Below are 23,016 nucleotides of genomic sequence, written 5' to 3'. Positions count from 1 at the left end.
AAAGCACTGACCTCATCCTACAGAAAATGTGTGGGCAGAACTGAAGTAGTGTGTTTGAGACAGGAGGCCTACACCTGACTCAGTGAATGTGATGAAAGAAGTAAAAACTGAAATAAATAATTCTCTACATTTCACATTCTTAAAATAAAGTGGTGATCCTAACTGACCTAATACAGGGCATTTTTACGAGGATTAAATGTCAGGAATTGTGAAAAACTGAGTTTAAATGTATTTGGTTAAGGTGTATGTAAACTTACGACTTCAACTGTATATACATACGCCTTAGCCAAATACATTTAAACTCAGTTTTTCACAATTCCTGACCTTTAATCCTAGTAAAAATTTCTTTGCAACTCTGCTTAGAAGGCCAGTATCCCAGAGTCGCCTCTTCACTGTTGATCTTGAGACTTGTGTTTTGCGGGTACTATTTAATGAAGCTGCCAGTTGGGGACTTGTGAAGCGTCTGTTTCTCAAACTACACACTCCATGTACTTGTCTTGCTCAGTTGTGCACCGGGGCCTCCCACTCTTTCTATTCTGGTTAGAGACAGTTTGCTCTGTTCTGTGAAGGGAGTAGTACACAGGGTTGTACGAGATCTTCCGTTTCTTGGCAATTTCTCACATGGGATAGCCTTCATTTCTCAGAACAAGAATAGACTGACGAGTTTCAGAAGAAAGCTCTTTGTTTCTGGCCATTTTGAGCCTGTAATCAAACCCACAAATGCTGATGCTCCAGATACTCAACTAGTCTAAAGGCCAGTTTTATTGCTTCTTTAATCAGGACAACAGTTTTCAGCTGTGCTAACAATTACAAAAGGATTTTCTAATGATCAATTAGTCTTTTAAAATTCTAAACTTGGATTAGCTAACAACGTGCCATTGGATTACAGGAGTGATGGTTGCTGGTAATGGGCCTCTGTACACCTATGTAGATAGTCCATAGAAAATATGCCATTTCCAGGTACAGTGTCTACACTGTATTTCTGAATAATTTGATGTTAAGTTAATGGGCAAAAAAAATGTGCTTTTCTTTCAAAGCAAGGACATTTCTAAGTAACCCCAAACTTTTGAACGGTAGTGTATGTGTATGTGTGTGTGTGTGTGATATCATACTATATGATAAGCAGTGCATTGAGTACATTCCAGATCAGTGTGTCCTATACTGTTGTGCAACCACACTTGGTTAAACCTTATGGATGTCCCATGGATGTCACACTGTGCCTCGGCTCCAGTTACCTTGTTGTGGAAGCCTGAGAACTAGGGACTCCTTTCAAGTCAGGGCTCTGGAATCCCTGTGTCAGTCAGTGAGACATCTCGCTGGCCCATGTCAAGTAATCTCTTCTAAACCCATTTGGATAAGATATCCCTGACGTAAATTACCCAAATTAAAGTTGATTTCAATTTAAATATTGCCGATCAAATACACAATTTCTTCTACATATTGTATCCGTGACCTTTACCTTAGCATTCGGATAACCTTAGAGGAATGAAAGTTAACCCTGTTACAGACCAACCATCAATCCATGCCTCATCCACTACACTATTCTTTTGTTCTACAGCTCTCTTCCAGCCTGTAAATGTACTCATCCCTCCCAGTAACTTACACTTTAGGGAGCGCTCCTAATCCTGCTGGGGTTTCGGGGTTCGTTGATCATTCCAACATCCTCCTGGGATCAGCAGCTGCCCATCCAGGACAATAGGCCGGTTGGTTCTGGCCTGTTCAATGGTACTATTCTACTGCAGTCAGGTCAGGCCTTCTTTCACACAACCCCAGGGAGTCTGAGCTGAAGGTCATGGTCAAGGAGAAGCTGCAGATCCACTTCACAATAGATTATAAGTATGTTTGAAGGAGAAGAATGGATTGTGTGGATGAAATTAACTCAATTTCAGAGAACATGTGAAAGTTAATGATGTACATAAAGACGTGATACATTTCCACAGTAAGTAGTAGAGGAAGAACTGTCGTCTCGATCACTGGATATACAGTACATGGTGAGCAGTTCATGACATGTATGCCCATTCCGTTTTGTTTACAAGGGTCTGGGGGAGCATTCACATGTGGAAGCCAATATAGATTTGATTGGTTTCTTGCTGACAGATCACCAGATCATGTTGGTTTCTGTCTTGTACTTGAGGACAGTTTCTCTGAAGAGATTGTCACAGGCCGGCTCATAGCCTGTGGCAAAAATGAGGGGACGCGAACAACAGGTATAGGCCAATTTAAAAAATGATCTTTATTGTAAACAAAACTATTAACCCTAAACTAAGAAAAAGAAATGAGGTGTGGAAGTATCATAATGTAAAGTGTATGGATTTGTGAATCTGTGTGTGTGAATGACTGAGTGAAAACTATGCAAAACTACAAAATAACAAACAAAACAAGAGCTGAGAGAGAGAGAGAGAGAGAGAGAGAGAGAGAGAGGTGATTAGTGACAGTTTAAATACTCTGATCCCAGGTGACTCCAATCACTAACGACCCTCCTCTGCCTGCAGGAGGAACCGCCCCTGCAATGCAGAGGAGGAGCCGTGACAAGATAGACTGCACACAATAATACCAATTTGAAAACACCATTTTGTAAAAGGGGAACGTACTTTTCAGCTGGGGAAAATTAGCCGATTCCACATAATTTCACATCATTCATTTGACTGTTAATTACCATACAAATCATGATTTTACTTTTACCCATTTTTGTCTCCCCAATTGGTAGTTAGTCTTGTCTCATCATTGCAACTCCCCTACGGACTCGGGAGAGGCAAAGCTCGAGAGCCATGCATCCTCCGAAACACGACACTGCCAAGCCGTTTCTTGACACACTGCTCGCTTAACGGAACCCGGAACCCAGAAGCACCAATGTGTCGGAGGAAACGCAATACAGCTGGCGACCAAAGTCAGAGTGCATGCACCCGGCCCGCCACAAGGAGTCGCTAGAGCGCGATGGGACAAGGACAAGGACATCCCGGCCAGCCAAACCTTCCCCTAACCCGAACGACGCTGGGCCAATTGTGCGCCACCTCATGGATCTCCCGGCCGCGGCCGGCTGCAATACAGCCTGGGATAGAACCCGGGTCTGTAGTGACTCATTGTCTTAGACCACTGCGCCACTTGGGAGGCCTTAATACAAGTTCAAACTTTCTTGGTTGAGTGAAACTGTGTGACATTTCCATTCTAGAAAAACAAAAACAAATCACAATTCCCGCATCTGAAACACAACTAGGAGTTTCAATCAACATGATGTCAGTTGAGTCACGAGACTCTAGTATCTCTTTATCAATGTACATGCAAAGACAATAAACAAAATATATCTTGCTGAGCTGGTTCCAGACAATTGGGTGAATAAAAACTATGTTCAGACCCTGTAGTTGACTTCACATTGACATTTTAGTCATTTAGCAAATGTTCTTATCCAGAACGACTTACAGTTAGTCCGTTCATCTTAAGATATTGGTTCACACACTGTAGTATGCAAGTGCGGATAATGGGACACAGACCCGTTTCAGTTACTTGTGCAACATGTCCAGTGGCCTCCTGTCTGTCTGTTCCTCAGGACGGAACAGATGTGGCTTGGTGGCTGGAGAGGACAGGAGGACAGAGATACTTCACTAGCCTCCATAAAGGTCTGAGTTCTCTCCATAGTCTCCGCTCATTGTCTATCGGAGACCAAATGGTGCCAGACAGAGTTCTCTGCTAGATGATGTTGATGGTGTAGATAGGGACTTGATCCTCTCAGGCCACCCCAGTGTCCTGTAGTGTAGTGTCACCCCAGTGTCCTGCTCTCCCCAGGGCTACCGTCTATCCTGCAAATGCCCATAAATCACCGCCAGTGTCAAGGGGGTGACGTTTCAGCTGTCAGGGAGAGTCACGGGATACGCTGCCAAGAAACCCAAAGCGCAGGGAGGGTCTAGCTTTCCTGGTGAAGGGGGACGGATACAGAGAGAGGGACTGCGGGAATCTCAAGACCCAGAGAAGCAACAGGGGCGATCAAGTCAACAAATCTTCAGGAAAATAATGTGAAAAGGTTACAAAGCTGTGTTTTTGAACTGATGACATTGTGACATTTTAGGTGGTTTTGCTCCTGTAGTTCAACCTCAATCGGTCAACGGACTATTTCTGGAATTAAAATCCAATAACTGCCCTGTAACTGAGCATGGTGTTGCATCACTCGACGTAACAGAGATAATGTACTGAGTTCAGAGTTGACTGTTGGTCACTCGCTCCAGAGTGAAGTTTCCTCTAGGTACAGATCTAGGATCAACTACCCCTCCCCCAATCCTAACCTTAACCCATAGTGGGGGAAATGCAATACTGACCCAAGATCAGTGTCTATGGGCAACATCACCTTACTCCTGGTCTGTCAGTGTTTGGAGGTGTGATTTACTTGGCTTCAGGGCCCCTCTCTGACCTATGATAAAGTTGAACCTACAGTATGGTGTGTTGTGTACAGGGAAATGCTCACCTTGCATGGCATTCAGAGACTCCATCTTCTTCAGAGGTTAATAATTGACCAGGTACATCAACAGGCCTCTTCCTCGACATGTCAGGAAAGACCCCACTACGTGCCCAGAGTACTGAGAGAGAATATCATATAACAGGAAAACATGACTGTTACTTAAGGGACGCACGCACTCACATTTTCACACTTTCTGCAACGTGATTTGAAACTTTCAACTGTCAAGGCATGCTTCCTTTTCACCAGGTCACGTTACTGGAATATTCTAGTGCATTTGTTGAGCTGTTAACAGTAACCTCGTGCTGCTGTCCTCTTCCTCCTTATGCAACATGGTCAATAAGCCCAGTATTAGCCCCCTCACCAAAGACATGGAGGAGATAGCCTTACAGGAGGATATAAATACACATGACAATACCCAGAGCTGGGCCTGCTGGCACATTCCAGCTAATGTGGAAATTTACGAGAAATCTACAGAGAGCTCAACTAATGACTGAGGTGGGACGTTTACACTCGCCGTTGGTCCAATCCGCTCTTTCTCGCTCTCCCTCTCTCCCTTCTCTTTCCCTTTCTCTCCCTGTATTGGCTCGACCCTCCCTCCCCACTCCCTCTCTATCTCCCTCTCTTTATGTCCTTGCTGGTCAGGGCATTAACAAGATGTTTCCACATGGTCTGTATGTTCTCTGAGTGTCAGTCAGTTGGTGAGAAGGAGAGATCTGGAGGGGTGCTGACACAGGGGTCATAAACAGGCCTGAAAAATTAACATGAACTTTGGGGACTTCATCCCTTGCCGACCCCTCTCTCCCTGCTTGACCGGACCTCCTGGCTCAGACAGACTACACAATCATTGGGCTGTTTTAGAGGAAGCCAGAACCCAGCGTGACTGACACACTGTATATTACCCAGCAGTCTCACACGGTCACACCTGGGATTTGACTTAGTCAATGAGAGGTTAAGTAGCCTGGTCATGGACACGATGACAGTGCCTCACCTGAGGTCATGAACCTTTGACCTCCAAGTCATCAGCCCCATCGGCTTGGTGACTAGGCTCGTTAATGTTTGGGAAAGAGGCCCCATCTCACAATGAGGATACAGTATGTAAACCAGGACGTGTGAGGTAGAAGTTAGATGTTATAATGTTTAAATACACCTTCTATCCTCTTCATCCATTGACCGTTTACAGTTTCCTAGTTTCATAATTCAAATACATCGTCAACGGTATCACAAACCTGTCCCGTGAGGTGTTGTCATTAAAATACGTTGTCCTCACGTTGCCAGGGGAGACAGAAACCAGAGACACGTTGGTTGCAGCGCTTCACATTGACAGGACATGTTTGTAGAAGTCCATTCTCTCCTCTTCTAAATGGCCTCAAGCCCTGGATGTATTTCACCCCAGATACAACCCCTGCCCATATGTCCCCCTAGGAGGCTCAGAATCCGGTCTGCACAGATACCAGGCTGCAGTTGTGTGGGGACTAGTCTTAAAGCCTAATGCTGGTTCTGAATGGAGGGGAATAGGCAGGATCAGGGTGTAACAGCTGCCCTGCCCAGCTCATACGAGAGAGTGGAGCCGAGCTGGAGTACCGCCAGTCATCTCTGCTATCACACAGGGGCTAAAGCACTACACAAACATGGGCTCTCCTCCCTGACCCAGCCCAGCTATGATGCAGCGTCCCCCAGGGACTCTCAGGGCTACTGCCCCGTCTGTGGCTACTGATGATAGCATCTCTTCCCAACAACAATGCTAAGCCACGATGGCTGGCTCCCTCAAACGCAGACCCATGTCAAGTGTACTAGAAAGCAACAACAGTGGTGCAGCCAGCGACATGGGGCCAGGGCACACGGTTTCTTAATGCAAAGCAAACAGACGGGTCCTCTCACTGGCGGCCGTGGCAGCGCCAAGAGCTCTGGGTCATCATCGGGGGCTTGAGTTTCAAAGCAGAGGGGGAAATAATGATGCCATCTGCATTCTCCCGGGTGGACGCGGGGGATTCAGTTCAAAGAGCCCAGCGGCTGAAGTGCATCAATTAGCAAGGGAGAGAGGCTGGCGCAGGCTCTACACGCTGCTAGCTAACTCTCTATGACCTCACAATCACATCATTACATTATGAGGCTGAATCATGAGAGTGTTGCAACCTGGCCATGGACTGATCATTACAGACCCACACAAACGGTGTGTTACTGATGGACTGGCTCATAGAGTTGTTCCCTGAAGATGGAGGCTAACAATAACAAGCAACAGAACAGAACAGGCTACTGGACGGAGGACATGTGTTACATGTCTTTTTACAATCCACATCACAGGTTATGTCTCCTTCAACAGTGTGGACAGGACTCAACAGCTTGTCACTTGACAGACAATACTGATTTAGTATGGACAAATCACATTCCTTGGGGATTAATTCTGTCCTCATTCAGCAGAGTGATGGATTGTGGGTGTTAGCCAGTGGCTTGTGTGTATCCAGACACGGTCACTCATGTGGACTTAGAGGGGGGTCATTGGGTGCTGGCCTTGACCCCTAGACGAGACCCCTTATCTGGACAGAGGGGCAAAATGTTAACCCCCTACCCCCACCCTGGCCTCTCTTACAGTTGAGACGATATGTGTAAAACACATAAAACTAATATGTCATGAACGGTACTGAGAAAGTTTTAAAACAAAGGGCACCAGCAGAGCACTTTAATGACACTTGGGTGTTTTGTAGCAGTGTGCTTCAATGTAAACGGCTGTAAATGATCTGGTGAGACATTGCTATCATTAATATCACTCTGGCGGGGGGGAATGATGATGTAGCCAGCGATAAGACCGAAATAAATCCAATCACCAGAGAACGTGTGACGGTCGCCATAGCAACCACCGAGACAATGGCCCCAAATATTAGTTTTTCTAGAAGTCAGTAACCCAGTATACCGTTTTGGTTACAATGAAAATCAGCCCTAATGTAGGCATGGGATAAAAAGCAACAACAGGCTTTGTAGAATAAACTCACAGGCTCCAAGAGAAACTAATAGGATATTGACAAATGTCAGTGTTAAAGACTGAGGAGAGGGCTACCGCTGTCTTGTGTAATTGGTTATATTGGGTCCATGTCATTAAAACAACAGCTAGTAGGATAAATGAATCTTTAGTTGAATGGATGCTAGAATATGATAGCCATAAAGCCACTGTTGGTAAAGAACAAAGTCATGTCTCCTAAAGCAGTGTTGGAAGTCTTTGAAACAGAAAACCCTTTAAAAAATATATATATTTCACTCAGGGTACTCCATTCAGGGTACACCACTCAGGGTATTCCATTAATTTGGAGTTGACTAACTTCTACAGTGTCCCAAAGGCAAACTAAGCATTCTGGCTTTGAAGATTACATATTTTAGTTGGACCAAATTCTCTTCTTAAACATTTGTTCAATTCTGATTTTGAGCCTCCATTACCAAAATATAAAATGGTGTGAAGCATGACATGAAGATCAAACGAGGAAGTTAATTATTCACTTTTACCATGATTTATAGATGTATTTGTCTCTCTGTGACATGTGACCAGTTCCCAATAGGTGGGTTAACTGACAACGTCACAAAATCAATGCACACCCCTCAATGGGGCAGAAATCAGCGTGTTGTTGTGATTCTAGATGGCCAGACTGCTTGCAACAATGACAAGAAACTGCCACGTGGGGAATTGTAAGTGGCTCGTTTCATCTTGTTCTTACTACCATGTCTGTGTTTTGACTGATTTCATGTCAATGCTAATATGGCAAAAATGTGTTAGCTATACGTATAACCAACAACTGTAATGATGAATTTGAGAGACAAGTGCTCATTGTGCATTTGTATTTATGTTTTCAATAAACATTGGAGACTAAGTTTAGTTTGCACGCTGTCAACATTCTAAGCCAACCCCATCTGTTTTGCCCTATAGTTGCGCTGCTTGTGCACACCAACTTGTCTATAAGTATAAATGACCCTGCGCTAAGATGTTGATCCCTCTAAATCCCTGTCTAAAAAGTCTGGTATGCTGGTCTGCTCTACCTTGTGATGGCTATACATGTAATCTGAGTTATAATTGATCCATATAATGGTGATAAATGGCTAAGTGCTGAAGCCCAGCCCATCCAGATGTGTGGTCCACCAATAGTAAGAGTATCCCTGGATTCCCACATTTGACACTCACATGAATTACACTCAACAGGTTGCTCTGGAAGGGCCTAGGGAGCCAACCTGCATGATCTAAGTTTACTGTCCAAACACAGGACGTGGTAATTGGGTATTGATGATGGCATGGTGAGTGAGTGAGGGGAGTGTGTGTATGTATGTGTGTGTGTGCAGGCTTGCATGTGTGTGCTTGCCTGCGCTGGCGGTGTGTCCATCTGTCTGTCCGTCCATCTGTCTGACCACGTGTGTGTCTGTGGGAGGTATGCTGTGCTGTAGCCAGGGCCAACTGCAGCAGGCATGGTAGGCATTCCTCCCTGATGGTGAGTGTTGTTGGCAGACAGGTCCTCCTGGATGGTGAGTGTTGTTGTTGGCAGACAGGTCCTCCTGGATGGTGAGTGTTGTTGTTGGCAGACAGGTCCTCCTGGATGGTGAGTGTTGTTGGCAGACAGGTCCTCCTGGATGGTGAGTGTTGTTGTTGGCAGACAGGTCCTCCTGGATGGTGAGTGTTGTTGTTGACATACAGGTTCTCCTGGATGGTGAGTGTTGTTGTTGGCAGACAGGTCCTCCTGGATGGTGAGTGTTGTTGTTGACATACAAGTTCTCCACGTGCTGCAGGAAGGACCTCTTGTAAACAAGTCTGAAAACAAATAAGGCAAGGATAGGATGGATCAGCTATCCCATCTCTTAGTTGTCCTAGAGACACACACACACACACACACACACACACACACACACACACACACACACACACACACACACACACACACACACACACACACACACACACACACACACACACACACACACACACACACACACACACACACACACACACACACACACACACACACACACACACACACACACACACTGCACCATCACCGTCACCCCCACCTGTTTTAATACTGTAAAAGCTCTAGTGTTACTGTGGTGGATGTTATTAGATATAGTGTTACATACGTGTGTACAATTTAAGTGCAGGAGGGTGTGTAGGAAAATGGACTATAAGGAATTATATGGACAGGTGATAATAGGACTGCTATGACAGTGAATACTGGGACTGGGTCCAGTACAGGGTGAAGAGGAGAGACAATGGAAAAGCCTCATTCCCAGTGCTATGATAGTGAATACTGGGTCCAGTACAGGGTGCAGAGGAGAGACAATGGAAAAGCCTCATTCCCAGTGCTATGATAGTGAATACTGGGTCCAGTACAGGGTGCAGAGGAGAGACAATGGAAAAGCCTCATTCCCAGTGCTATGATAGTGAATACTGGGTCCAGTACAGGGTGCAGAGGAGAGACAATGGAAAAGCCTCATTCCCAGTGCTATGATAGTGAATACTGGGTCCAGTACAGGGTGCAGGAGAGAGACAATGGAAAAGCATAATTCTCGGCACGTTCACAACTCTTTTATTATTTTGTTCTTCCACCGAAGCAGTCATCTATCAAACGGAAATTCACACATGAAGATACTTAAGTGTGTTTTAATGTGGTTTAGCAATGTAGCAGAAATCTTCAAAAAAATCTGATTCAAACACCAGCACTCCTCCAAGAATATTCCTTGCCTCTGAGCTAACAGAAGAAAGTCACAGCCAATTCTCTGCAGAGATAAAATCAATACATGAGAACAGAGAGTATCTTTTTACAGCAGCTTCACAGAGGATCCCCAGCGGTGGCTTAAGGTGATGGCTGTCCTTAATGACTTAATCCCAGGTTCAGTCTCTCTGGCCGTGGCCCTGCAGGCCCTAGATCTCTGTGTTCTCTCTCTGTGTGTTCTTTCTCTCTGAGCCCAATGCTGACCTCACTGTTTGGTTTCCAGGGGTTTCCGGGGCCCGTGGGGCTTCGGCGGGGCCTTACTGCAGGGCGTGCTGAAATGCTGATGTGCAGGCCCTGGATCCACGGGAGAGCGCCGGCCCGGCTCCTGTTACCGGTGGGTTTAGTCACGCTCCCCTGATTTATGTGTGGAACGGTAGCGAGGGGAGAGCAAGGATTCCGGAATCAGAACATTGCCTACTAACCCCCCCCCCCTCTTCTCTTCTCCCCTGTCAATGGATTTCACAATTTTCACAGAGCACACTGACAGACACACATTCATACACATACTCTCACTTGTGCTCACACACACACACAAGCAAAACACACACGCATGCACTTTCACAAACTTCTCAGAGAGGTGACCGTGTCACTTGAACACCCTGGCATTACATGTTGGACCCCCGCGTAAGATGCTTATCTGACATCTCATCATGTCATAATACAACAACACACATCACCAAAACATGAGACCACATGCCAATGAAATACTATTATGGTCCACTTTTGAGGCATGGGATGCTTGGTTGCACTATTGGTCTGATACCTCCTGCCAGTATGTGGCAACCAATGGCTATGTATCTAAGCATCTGTAACGGCATTGTCAGGAATGTGACACCTAGTCACAGGACCCCTGCAAACTTCAGATGTGAATCTTCAAAGTACGATGAATATCACAAATTTTACTTTACTTTGCTGGGGTGTGTTCATCTAAGATCACAGTTACTATGATAGACTGCAACATAGATGCACCTGCTCTTTCCATGACATAGACTGACAAGGTGAATCCAGGTGAAAGACATGATTCCTTATTGATGTCACTTGTTAAATCCCCTTCAATCAGTGTAGATGAAGTTAAATAAATATATATAGATCAAGGGGAGGAGACAGGTTAAAGATGGGTTTTTAAGCCTCTATTCCACGCCCCAACAAGTTGAGGCTGTTGTGAGGGCAAAATGGAGGGGGGTATTAGGAATGCTTGGTATACTCAGAGTATTTTCATATGAGACCACACAACAGGATCCTGGGTGTGTGGCAGGTCGTTTGTAAAGCCAGCGCTTGTTGTAGCTAACATTTGCATGGGTGGTGCTGCAGTTAATTTGTTGTTTCACACTGTTTAGCGTTGATGGGGTGGAGGACCACCACTCAGGCTCTAGGCTGACCCTCAGTGCTCGGGGCAGGGAGACAGGTGGAGCACCCCCCCACACACACCACACTTCCAGCCTGGGAGGCCATCCAGAGACCTCCAGCAGACTACCCTGTCGAGGTGGATTAGGCAAAGATCGCAACGACTCAGAGTTACGAGGGACAACAGCATGCAACAAGCCTGTGCCATAATAACTTACTTGTTTTGTATATGAATATTTACCTTATTCTAAGAGGGGTGAAATCTGAATAAACATAAGTTTTGATGGTAACTTGGATATTAGCTTCAATGTAGGTGGTTCTAGCATCTTACTGCTAACGGAGACATAAGGGCGCTGCACACCCCTGTGGTGAATGTTGAACCACAGACACCTAGCATAAACAATGCTTAACCTGGGCTGTTTTATCCCCATGCCCACCCACAGTTTACAACAGTGGTGCGCTGAAACCGTAGCGCGAGCTAGGGTCCATCTGTAGCCACCCTCGCTAACTCGCTAATCAGCGTGCCCACTCATCACAGGCCCTGGCTCCAACACACTGGGAAGAACCTCTTCCCTGGCTCCAATCGAATTATCAAAACACAAACCCGGTAACGTTAAGCTATGACTTATACATCGCTTAAATAGTGCATCAACACACTGCCAGTGCCAGCGATGAAAGACAACACTCCTCTGTCTGCGTGAGTTCATTTTCCGGGTTCAGACGTTGTTTTTATGAGACAGAGCTAAAGAGATTTGTAGCACCCTGGTCAGTTGACATTCTTAGTGAGTGAGGAGTTCATTTGGGGGGGAATGCTTGTGTTTTAGTCATCTCTTCACGGTTCTCACATGAAGAAGTAATGAGGGTCAAGGAGAGGATGAGACATAGGAGGGATTGGAGAGGTCTGCAGTGCCCCTGTTGTGCTCTCAGTTCGGACACACCGAGGTCCCAGACAGACTGCTTGTATATCATCACTTTTTTGGGCCAACGCCTTTCAGAGGAACACCACAGAGGAATGTGCCTCTCCACACTGGAAATATGTGGTCTGTGTAGGAATGGAGAATGGGCAATTTAAATATTTTTTATTGTCAAATACATCAGATAAGTGCAATTGTATCTTTGCCGATTCTAACTTCAGGTCTTGAGTTACGTTTTCTAAAAAGAGGTGGTCATGGTTTAAGATCTTAAGATTCCTGTGGAATCATTGTACTTTTATTCCAAGTGACCCATCACTCATACGTGCGTCAAAACAAACAGATTCAAAGAGGGTCGTGTAGATGTTGTTATTGAACGGAGACCCTGTGATGTCATGTCACTGTGTGGATCCCAGGGGACCTGGATTCAATAACAACCTCCTGATGAGAGGTTTCTGACTGCCACACAGCTCGCCTCTTCTCACATACTACCCACTGGGCAAAAACTGGTTGAATCAATGTTGCTTCCACGTAATTTCAACCCCAAAAATTTAGAATTTTGAAAAAAGTAATCAACGTAAGGGAATTTCACCTTTTTACCTAAATCCAATGACATGGTGACATTTTTTGTTGATTTCATGAATTCACATTAGTTGATAACTCAATCAAATGTAAATCAAAACTAGACGTTGAACTGATGTCTGTGCCCAGTGGGTAGCTACCACCATGGTCCCAGAGGATCAGATGGTAGTAGAGGACCGCGATCTGAGACAACCTACACTACTGTTCAAATGCTGATGCTCAAACTAGTATAAAGAAGGCCAGTTTTATTGCTTCTTTAATCAGGACAACAGTTTTGAGCTGTGCTAAAAAAAAGCTGATTTTGAAATTATCAATTAGCTTTTAAAAATTATAAATTTAGATTAGCTAACACAACATGCAATTGGATCACAGGAGTGGTGGTTGCTGATAATGGGCCTCTGTACACCTATGTTGATATTCCATTAAGCCACAACAGTCATTTACAACATTAACAATGTCTACACTGTATTTCTGATCAATTTGATGTGATTTTAATGGACAAAAAATGTGCTTTTCTTTCAAAAACAAGGACATTCCTAAGTGACCCCAAACTTCTGAACGGTTGTGTATATCAAACACAACCATCTTCTGTCTACCTTCAGTCTCTATGTAATATTACCCCATTGATTTGACCAAACAAAACAAACATGATGAATGAAAATGAAACATGTCTTATTTTATAATTTAATCAGCATACAACTAGATTGAATGATAACTGTCTCCTTATGCTGCAACTGAAACTGGGTAACAATTTGACTTGATCAATGAGGGACCCTATTCAATAATTCCCTAAGATTTGTATGGGGGTGGGAGAGTGGTGGTGTTGGTGTGGGGTTAAAGGGGCAGGAGGGCAACCTGTGTCAACACACTGGGGTCGTGCTGGGTTCAAGCCCCGAGAACCTGAAATCCTCTCCTCCTCCTCTTTCTCTCTTTCTCCCCTGCTCCTCATCAGATTTCAGCTAGATCAGCCTATATACATACACCCCACTGGGCCACAGTCCGCCCTCCTCCAATCCCTCCCTCCCTCTGCCCCTGACATACAGTATGGAGGAGTGATTGATGCACACAAGGTCAAATCAGCACCTTTGACCTTTCTCTACAGTACGAAGACAGTCTTTGAATATGTTGCAATAGAGAGGAGACATCTGAAGGAGTCCATTTTGAACTCAGACTGGTCTTACCTCACCCCCAGCGACAGGTTATGTGACATTTTGCCAATGTACGGAAGGTGAAATCTTTCAGTATGAAACAGTCCAGAATGCATGGAATTCCAAGGCCTTACCCTGCATGACACACAAGCGATCATAGAAATGATTTGCAACCATCTCCTGCTCTATATCACCTCGAACCATCCTCGTTCACTGTGGAGGTGAAGCTAGGGTTACATGTCAAATAACATAGCATTCCGATCAGCTTACCATACAGACACATAGACCATCTGCCTAATTGAGACAGTGCTAGAGGAAGAATGGTTTTATGTTGGAGTTGAAACGACCTCCTGAAAAAAAGATGCATACCTGGGATATTGGGTCCAGCACTATACCATACCCCTTTAAAATATGGGACTTCTCTGTTTCCCATATCATTGCTCAGGAACACAGAGTCTGCTATCTGACTCACTTCTCTGTTGATTCTTCATTGAGGGCTTGATTCATGCTCTGGAACCAATAGAGATGAAGTGGCCTTTTAAACAGGCCAGCACACAGTCTTCTCAGCAGATTAACTCCTATTGATTTATCGAGATTTACCTCAGCTAAGAAAACAGCTGGCACAGGGACAAATACCAGAGTTTGGCAAGGCATAAATCCAACAAAAGAAACCTGGCTCATTTGTTAAAAAGGATGCCTATTACTGTAAAGGAGCAGATAGTTCTAGAATTACCCGGCGTGTGATAAGGCCAGTGAGAAATACATCAACATCACACAGCAACGTTATATCATTCACCATTCACCAATTCTCTATAGAAGAGTTTAATGAGTGTAAATCTCGCTTGTTAAAACAAAACACAGTTAAATTAATCAGTCTTATTAACATCCAACACATGCGGCAGACTACTCTCTCTCTCTCTCTCTCTCTCTCTCTCTCTCTCTCTCTCTCTCTCTCTCTCTCTCTCTCTCTCTCTCTCTCTCTCTCTCTCTCTCTCTCTCTCTCTCTCTCCTCTCTCTCTCTCTCTCTCTCTCCTCTCTCTCTCTCTCTCTCTCTCTCTCTCTCTCTCTCTCTCTCTCTCTCCTCTCTCTCTCTCTCTCTCTCTCTCTCTCTCTCTCTCTCTCTCTCTCTCTCTCTCTCTCTCTCTCTCTCTCTCTGTCTCTCTCTCTCTCTCTCTCTCTCTCTCTCTCTCTCTCTCTCTCTCTCTCTCTCTCTCTCTCCTCTCTCTCTCTCTCTCTCTCTGTCTCTCTCTGTCTCTCTCTCTCTCTCACACTCCTCAGTCACTGCCTCTCTCCTCTTGTTCAAAAACAAAAAAATGCAAAAAATGAAGTAATATAATAATAATAATATATGCCATTTCGCAGACGCTTTTATCCAAAGCGACTTACAGTCATGTGTGCATACATTCTACGTATGGGTGGTCCCGGGAATCGAACCCACTACCCTGGCGTTACAAGCGCCATGCTCTACCAACTGAGCTACAGAACCAGTGCGGGCTAACAAAAACATTTGAATGTCAGCCACATGATCAGGCGAGAAGCTTGGGGCTCTGGCACAGACACTTCCCCAATGAGTCTCCATTGTTGGCTTAGGCATCACCTCATCCCCTCCCTGGTGCCTCCTGGCTGGATGTGTACATAGTTCTGACTATGGCGGGTCACACAGTAGTTTCCCCTGTGGATGGAGGCTGTATTAGACCCAGCTGTGGCTGTGTTAGGTGAGCCGGTGGGCTTTGTGTGTAATGATGTTACACGGCTGCTATCTGACAGATGTTTCCTCTTCTCCTCCTCCTCCTCCTCTCTCTCTCTTTCTTTTCCTCATTCTGACACGCTGACTAGGTCTCCCTCTCCTCCCCTGACAATCCTTCCACACCTTGCTCCTCAGTGGGACCGGAACCTTCCACTGCGGCTCACGGGGTGGGCTCCGCTTGACTCATGGTGTTATAAAGAGGGGTCGTGACCCGGTCGTATGACTGCTTCCTGTTGTAGTTGAAGAGGTCTTCCGAGGCCTGGGGTGATCACAGGAGATTCTACATCCGGTGGTTGAGGGCCTGTCACAGTAAAAGACATACATCAGTTGAACAGTAGCTGTTTTGGGACGTAGGGAGAGAGGGAAACAGAGAAAGTGGTGTTATTTATTGCTGTGAGGGCCAGAGGATGATGGTGAAAGAGATGAGTTCACTTCATATAGAAAAGACTGAATACATTAAATAAAAAAACACTTTCATGAACGAACACTCACACTTGAGTCCCCACCCCTTTTTTTACCCTTTAGTGTGTGTACTTTACTTGATTTATTCTTTGGATATCACAACATGAAAGTTTTTAAAAAATCACTGGAGGATGTCTTTAAAGGGAAAATGCACCCACTGATTTGCCCGTGTTTTTTTCCTTAGCTTGCTCAATAAATGCTGGCGGCCATGACAGAAGCCAAACTTCGGGGTGCGGTTTGATGTGGGTGTTTCTTGGGTGTGTCATTGCCACCATCAAGACACACCCATCTGTCAACCCCCCCCCCCCCTACCATAATATATTGTTATATTATGTTCTGCTAATATAACAATGTGCACCTTTCACTGTTATTCCCAGCTGATACAGATACTATGCCTGTTGGCATTTTGTCTGGTAAATGGGGCTGCTTTGGCAAACATGTCAGAGTGGTCATGCCTTCCTGTGTGGTGTCCCGTATACTACAGGAGTTTCCAGATCCTGGTGCAGAATACACACGTTTTCTCCCACCCAATATTGACTGACAAGTAAAAGTTGTTTATAGTAAAATGTTAATGCCAGGTCTCTCTTCATTCAGGGACATCAGTATCAAGCACATTTATCAGTGTAGACTTCATCACATCATTCTTGCAAGTCTCCATGTACTGACTCCATACATGTTTCTGTGAACACACAGCTGTATTATTAGTAATCGCCTCGTGTGTTAAGTGCCAGCATCTCATGTATCTGTGAACACATACACACAATCACTGTTCTATTACCAATGGCAGTTAGAGATAGGTGATATCTGAACAGGTCAGACATCACGTACCTAAATCTGTTCTCCCCATGTACGACCACTGGTGAGCAGACAAGAAGTGCGGCTGGAGGTGAGGTCTTTTGCCGGCAGCGCCCCATTGAGAGGCATGGCAGCGCATATCAGCTCCTGACCCCTTATCAAAAGATACTGATCGATCACACACAAACACACTGATTACATTATCAATGGTGGTTATGATTAGCTTGATGGAACCAACCTGATCCCTGCATTCACCTTTCTATTTAACTTCAGATGTGAAGCTGATTCTATGTTTTACAGATGTAGACTGACTGGCTCAGGATTCTATTTGATTCAGGCCGAAGACGCTGTCACACTATGCAACCAACTGTGACATGTTTTGCTATATCCCTGGGTTGGTTTGAGTTTGTTGCTGCTAGTTTGTACACTGCTGTAGTCAGAAATGAGTTGTCTAGTACCACAATATGTATTTCTCCCCTAGACATGGGTTGCACCTCGGAGTCTAATGTGACTGTTTCTGAAACAGTGTTTCATCTAAATTCCACTAACTTAGAAATGCATGGAAATACGATTACATTGCTAAAGTATGACAATAATTTGTAGGAAACAACTTTGCCATATTATGATGTCAAATTTACTTTAGAGAGATGTGATTACTGTTACTAGCAAAGTTTGTCAAAAATAGCTAGTAATGCTAATGTTAGCATGCTAAAATGTAGTGGTGTCTTCAATCTTAGTTAGCTGTCTAAAGTCAATGTGGCGACATTACAATCATGAAAAAAGGTTTTCTTACTAATTTAGTCTTTTGAAATGTTATGTTTCCAAGCCAAATCTGCATTGAGGTAGGCTAACGCTATGCTAGCGATGATAGTGATAACGAGTCTCAAAATATACAAAACCAGATACATAACCAGCAGTCTAGCTACCGGTATACTCGCCACCACTGGGGACCAACGGACTCCAACCACCTATTCCACATTATAGGGTCCTTCGGAAAGGGCATGCAAACTAGCTGTCTGTGCATCCTACTGGAAGCATTAAGTGCATGGTCAATCCGTATAGGGCTTTTCAGTCAAAAACATCTGATCTTTTGAACGCGTTGGGGGCAATGAAACAACGGAACCCCATTCAATGAAATGAAGCGAAGTGGGCAGAGGGGCCAGTTGAACTTAGAGCTTGGTAAAAGGGGCATGACTTGTTAACATAATTGTAATCCAAACACAACCTTAATTTACTTGTTGAGACACACTAAGGTTTTTAGTAGAGGGTCTGAAATGTCATATTCAAACAATTGTTATTCAAACACCTTTACAACCTGATGAGAATTTAAGTTTTCTTTATTTTTCCTGTGAATGACAGTTCTGACCTACACATGGCCTACCGACAACTGCCATGCGCCGATTTAGGCTTATTTTTAAATCAGGAGCTGACAAGGATGGGGCATCAGCGTCCCCAGAGATCTTATAAATCTGAGCAGTTTACCGGATGGTAAAAATGGGCCGTTCTCTGTCTCCAAACTGCCTAATCCCAGCACTTCCTCTCCTCCGCTCCTCTCCCCCAGCCCACAGTGTAATGCATTTTCTGTAACTAACAGCCGTTGTTTCCCGATTGTCACGCTCCCATCCCTTTCTCCAGGAATGTGTATGTCTGTGTGTGTATGCAGAAGGGGAGAAGAGGGGCCATTGGTCTCTGGGGCGCAGGGCTCTCTTCTAGCCTTGGAGCCATGGACACCGAGGCCAAAGTGAGAGAGAGACAGAGAGAGACAGAGAGCGAGAGACAGAGAGAGAGGAGGGAGAGAGAGAGAGAGAGTGAGAGAGGGAGAAAGAGAGAGAGAGAGAGGAGGGGGAGTGACAGAGTGAGAGAGAGAGAGAGAGAGAGAGAGAGAGAGAGAGAGAGAGAGAGAGAGAGAGAGAGAGCGAGGCTAGGAGCTGGCAGAGTATCTGGATAAGCCATTACATTTTACACCACAAACCTCCCCTCCTCCTCCCTCCATCCCCAGCTCTGTGATGACTCTGGCAGGCATGGTGCTGTAACTGGGCCCCGTCACGCCTAGCCCCCCCCCCTTCCTGGTTGAACAACCACCTCAGTGAAAGACGGACACTCGGATGTCAAGTCCTCTCGTGCTGGCAGCGTCCGGTGCCTTTCAACAGCCTTTAGGGCGTTTAATTAAGCATGTCCCTTATCTGCCCAGAGCCTGATAGACACAGAGCCTCAGGACCTGCAGGGACCACACTTGGTACAGTACTGTAGGCACAACAGCACACCATGAGGACATTCTGCAGTTAACCCTAAATACCATTCTGATGATTTCTCCCATGTGTTCCCATTATCCTCAATCATTATGTGAGCATGCTACTGTCATAATGTTTGTGTTAAAAACAGCAATTCTTTCAGAGCAGTGTTTTCCAGTTTCTCTGTGCTTAAAGCTCTTGTCTTAGTGTGGTACTGGTGGCAGTGTGGAGTGTAGTCCAGTCAATATGTTATGTCTACAGAGGGCCTGAGCAGGCTGTCTGACCCCTCAAGAGCCCTGGCGCTTTTGGGGATCATCACAGGTCCAGACCTCTCTGTCCCGCCAGCCCAGGGGATGGGGGTGATTCTGGGTGTACGGGGAACCCTGTGACCCTCAGCCTGGGTCGGGTGTCAGGGGTTCACACTCTGGGGAACACAACCTGACCCCCTGTCTCGTTACACATGGGGCTCCACTCCAAGGCCACATTCAGTGCCACCACACTGCCCAAACCATGTGTGTATGTGTGTTTGAGGGAGGGAGGGAGCGATAGAGAGGGCCGTTAATGGGAGACAAAAGCTGAGCGGTGTGAGTTCAGTGGGACTAATTCCACTTTAGTTCAAGTCTAGGGGTAAATACATTGGGAATGAGTCAATGCTGGCGAGCCAAAGTGTGACTAATTGCTCAGGGTCAATAACTCCGGGCCTGATTCTGGCTGGTTTCAGACCCAAAAACAACCCCGATGTGCTGGTGTGAGCATGGGAGGGCAGGCCTCTGTGTCTGGAACAAAACAGTCGAGATGAATCAATCATCGGCTCAACATTCTGTTCTGGCTCTATTGTTCAAAAGCCCACTAAAAAGGATTGGTCGGCGACTCTGGGTGAAGGCGAGTGGAGTAAGGAACCATATGAAGGGAGCTACAATAGAAAACACAGCTTTTTGCTGATGGAGGCCAGGGCTCAGGCAGGTCTGTGGGGGCAAATGCTATTCAACCACAGGTGGTTGCTGCCATTTCAGCCAAGTTCTTATTTTTTTTATCACAAAATACTGTGTTCCTTCACAAAAGCCAAGGCCAAAAGAAAATGCCAACTACTCTGCTCTACTGGGCCTGTAAAAAAAAAGCTAATCATTGCAAAAATGTTCCATGCCTGTGAACATTTTCCATGCCTGTGTTTCAGGAAGCTCCACACAGGTATGATCCGACACGGCTTACCGAATCACAATAGCCTGCTCTAACAGAAAAAAGGACATCTGCTTTGTCTGTTCCACCCAGAAAATAACAGTGTCCAGGGCTGTTGTACCCTGGCTGAATAAAGCCTCCCCTCTCCTCTTGTATATTTTAGTCATTTATCCAGAGCAACTTACAGGAGCAATTATGGTTAAGAGCCGTGCCCACCTTTTGATTACTGGCCCAATGTTCTTAACCTCTAGGCTACCTGCCGTCCCCTGCTACTTCTCTCCCTCTCCCAGCGACAGTCTGATAGGGGCTAGGGAGAGAGCGATTGGAGCTAGGGAGGGAGCGATAGGAGCTAGGGAGAGAGCGATTGGAGCTAGGGAGGGAGCGATAGGAGCTAGGGAGAGAGCGATTGGAGCTAGGGAGGGAGCGATAGGAGCTAGGGAGAGAGCGATAGGAGCTAGGGAGAGAGCGATTGGAGCTAGGGAGGGAGCGTCCCTCAATAACACACCCAAGCCCAAACTTTGGCGTGTTGCTTGGCTAAGCTATATTTCCTCTCCAGCCAACCCAGCATCTGTTTGTACGAGCTACTGTCCTGTTATCCCAGGCTCTCTGACACCCTGCTCGATCAATTGTTATTTACTCACCCATGGCAAAGAACCCTTAAGGGGGAGGAATGCTAATGACTATCCTCTCTCTTCAAAGTAGGCCACTGATAGAGAAAGTGTGTGTATGGGGGGGGGGGGGGGCGTAGGACCAACACCTCTATTGTTTGTGTGATTAGCGGAGGCAAAATGAGGTGTGAACAGAGGAAATCCAGGTGCACCAGTGTGTGTACAAGTGTTTAGTACCCCAATGTGGTCCACACTGTACCTCAACAGAGCAACAGAGCAAAAGGCACAATATTTGTGGCTGTGGTCTTTGTTCATCACCAGACAGAGAACTCCATGGTCATCTCATTTCTGTTTATCTGTTGACCATAGTGGAGATTATATAAAATAAGTAAATGACATCATTTGGACACACCAAAGATGTTTACCTAACAAGTTTAATGATTAAATATCATTACATATTCTACAACTCTCAAAGTAAATATTCTATAATTGCCATTGCATCCCAATCCCAAAAGGAGTTTTTATTTTTAAAATTTTATTTCACCTTTATTTAACCAGGTAGGCAAGTTGAGAACAAGTTCTCATTTACAATTGCGACCTGGCCAAGATAAAGCAAAGCAGTTCGACACATACAACAACACAGAGTTACACATGGAGTAAAACAAACATACAATCAATAATAAAGTGAAAACAAGTCTATATATGATGTGAGCAAATGAGGTGAGATAAGGGAGGTAAAGGCAATAAAAAGGCCATGGTGGCAAAGTAAATATAATATTGCAAGTAAAACACTGGAATGGTAGATTTGCAATGGAAGAATGTGCAAAGTAGAAATAAAAATAATGGGGTGCAAAGGAGCAAAATAAATAAATAAATTAAATACAGTAGGGAAAGAGGTAGTTGTTTGGGCTAAATTATAGGTGGGCTATGTACAGGTGCAGTAATCTGTAAGATGCTCTGACAGTTGGTGCTTAAAGCTAGTGAGGGAGATAAGTGTTTCCAGTTTCAGAGATTTTTGTAGTTCGTTCCAGTCATTGGCAGCAAAGAACTGGAAGGAGAGGCGGCCAAAGAAAGAATTGGTTTTGGGGGTGACTAGAGAGATATACCTGCTGGAGCGTGTGCTACAGGTGGGAGATGCTATGGTGACCAGCGAGCTGAGATAAGGGGGGACTTTACCTAGCAGGGTCTTGTAGATGACATGGAGCCAGTGGGTTTGGCGACGAGTATGAAGCGAGGGCCAGCCAACGAGAGCGTACAGGTCGCAATGGTGGGTAGTATATGGGGCTTTGGTGACAAAACGGATTACACTGTGATAGACTGCATCCAATTTGTTGAGTAGGGTAGTTAGGCTAGTTAACAGCGACTGTATATTACTGCGGGTTCTCTCTGTGCTGATGTCAACGACCAGGGCCAGATAGGGCCGTAGAGGAGAGTTTAGAGCCAGGGATCCAGGAGCAGAGAGTAAACAACAGTAGCAGTGGGTCTCCCTGCTGGGTTGATTATTGGAGTGCAGTAAATAGGCCTGCTCATAGCCTAGACAAAGACAGCACATCTGGGGCTCAGCTCAACACCGCTCACCTGGGCATCTGCACTGGTTGGTATACACTTTAAATGGAGGCAGCAGCAGAACAAACAATTTATGGTTCAGTAAAAAGACTGCACAGGATGTATCATAACCAGTGACTGAAAACAGAGAGGTAGGCCTACACCTTCGGTATGTTTACCAGCTATATTTAAATCAGGAAAAACGAGACCAAGACCACAATCCTTTTGCTCTGTTGTGCTTCAAGGTCAACCAGCCACAGATGTTACAGCTTCTCCTGCAAA

This window comes from Oncorhynchus keta, chromosome 33 (genome assembly GCF_023373465.1).
Source record: "Oncorhynchus keta strain PuntledgeMale-10-30-2019 chromosome 33, Oket_V2, whole genome shotgun sequence".
NCBI classification, from domain to species: Eukaryota; Metazoa; Chordata; class Actinopteri; order Salmoniformes; family Salmonidae; genus Oncorhynchus; species Oncorhynchus keta.
Note: the sequence above shows the minus strand (reverse complement) of the source record.